Below are 2,353 nucleotides of genomic sequence, written 5' to 3' on the forward strand. Positions count from 1 at the left end.
TCCTACAGAGCTCATGGTGAAGAGGAGCTGGGTGTTAATGTGTGTTTATAGTGTGTGTTAGCGCAGAGGGAAGTATTTCCTACTGAATTAACAGAATTTAGTAGAAAGATGATCATTCAGTGTCTTTTTACTCTTGGTGGAGTGTTTGGAGGGGTGAAGTTTTTTTTTTTTTTTTAATTTATCATTGCTTGATTTGATGATGATAGAAAGAAGATATATAAGAAAGACTAAAAATTATGAAGTGAATTCAGAAAAGTGCCACAATTTTCTTAATGTCCTTTTTAAACAAGTCATAATTAGTCACAAAATCTTGCCTAGAGTTATTTTAGTTGTATTCTCAATTGACATTTTTGTTTTCTGCCTTTGCTAATATTCCCTATAGGACAGGATATTTATGTTGAATATTTCCAGTGCAGTTCTTGAAATGGCTTTGGCATGTCTGCTTATAAAAAGACTCCCACAGGAAACCAAAAATTTTTTTCCATGGAAATTTACTATAGGGTGTGAAGAAGTTAGAGACAGAGATACTGAGCCAAGAACCATTGGATGAATTTTTTAATTTTCATCAGTCTACTGCCAAAGGGCCACTTGGTTTCTTTAGCTATTCTGACCAAATGTTTTGAGTATTACTACCGAGTTACCAGGCAAAGAAAGCAATTTGCAGGATTGGAGGAAAAGAATAGGGAAGGACATCATGTATTGGAGACAAACTACATTTTTCCTCTAAGATCTCAAGGTGTAAATTACTTGAACTCTATGGACCTCACTTTCTTCATCTGAAAAATGGAAATAATTCTTTCTTTAATGAATTGTAAGGGTTAGAAACACATAAACATATGTTAAGCTCATACCAATGTGCCTGGTACATATTTAGAATCTCAGTAAATGGAAATTATGCCATGTTGCTGCTGATGTGAATGAGAGTCATGTGAACTGAGCAGCCCATAAGTGGAATAAGACAGGGATCACTGACACAATACTGGCTGCTTTACTAGGCTGTGACTAAAAGGAAAAAATGTAAATGTAGGTGCTTGATCAGCTACAAAACCCTCTACAGATGCTCAGTGATAATACCATTATTATTTCTGACTGCAGGGATCATAAAGTAGATGTTTGATAAACAGTTGAGGTCATTATTATGTAAATACATGAAAAGGGAAATATTTCAGCAAATAAAATGGCTCACAATAAACTTAGGTGTGACTGGATCTTGAAATTGTTCTTCAGATATTGAAGGTTTATATAATTTTACAAAGACTGAGATAGACAGTGAAAAATAAACATGTGGATTAGACAGGAGCTTTTCAGTAAGCAAACAAAATGTCCGTGGCTTATTTAGCAGACAAGGAATTTTTGAAAGTATATTGGATGTACTTCAACATCTCTGATAGGGCTAGAGAACTAAGCCCAGAGAATGAACAGTTGCAAGAGATTTGAGGCAGCCAGAACCCAGATCACATTATGTCACAGGACCAGGCCATTGAGGACAGTCCTGCTACCAGTGACAGTGGAGATATTCGTCTTTTTAGACCACCACCCACAACTTTTGACAGTGGATGTTGCAAATGTTACCTCTAGAAACTGGACTTTGTTGCTGTTAATGGCACCACTTTTACCTTCTCTGCTTTGTTGTACCATTAATACCGGTGTAAAAGCCCTAGGGGGGACTATTGGGCCAAGCAAAGGCCATGTTCTAGTGGCTTTGCTGCAGTAGGGTGGATAAAGTGAAAATCTGGCCTTTTAACCTTCTGTGGGTGGTGGTGGATCTGCTTCCTTCCAAGATTCATATGGTGGGAATTCTATCCAAATAGAAAATGCATTCAGATGCTGGAAAGCCAAAATATAACACATATTCACTACACATCATGTGATGGTCCAGTAACAACATATCTTTTGTTTCTGCAAAAATTAATGCTACCATTTCTCATACTTCTGAAAATGCACTCATTCTCTTCCTTAGAAAGAGGTTAGAGTGCAGCCTTATAACACCAGAGTCTCATTAGTTATTTCATCCTGTTTCATGTCAGGAGTTCTGGGTGATGTCTGTTCTTTTTCTAGTTCTGCTGTTATCTCATCTCAATATTTTTCAACCTATATGCTAAATTGTAAGTGTAAATATTATTACCTTGTATAAGTCAATGGAGTAGAGGGAGAGGAGGGAAAAAAAGTTTAGTATAGACTTAGTATCTAATACATACATGACACTGCAAGAAAGAAAATAGGGTGTTTCTGCAGAGTGATGACACTGGAGCTAGTACTCATGACTTCCTCTTCTACTATACATTTCTCTTTCCTTATTTCCTTTAATTAATACTTTATCTGCTTAGAGATCTTAACTAGTGGGGTGGCCCAA

This window comes from Galeopterus variegatus, unplaced genomic scaffold, assembly GCF_000696425.1.
Source record: "Galeopterus variegatus unplaced genomic scaffold, G_variegatus-3.0.2 Scaffold11523, whole genome shotgun sequence".
Lineage (NCBI taxonomy): Eukaryota > Metazoa > Chordata > Mammalia > Dermoptera > Cynocephalidae > Galeopterus > Galeopterus variegatus.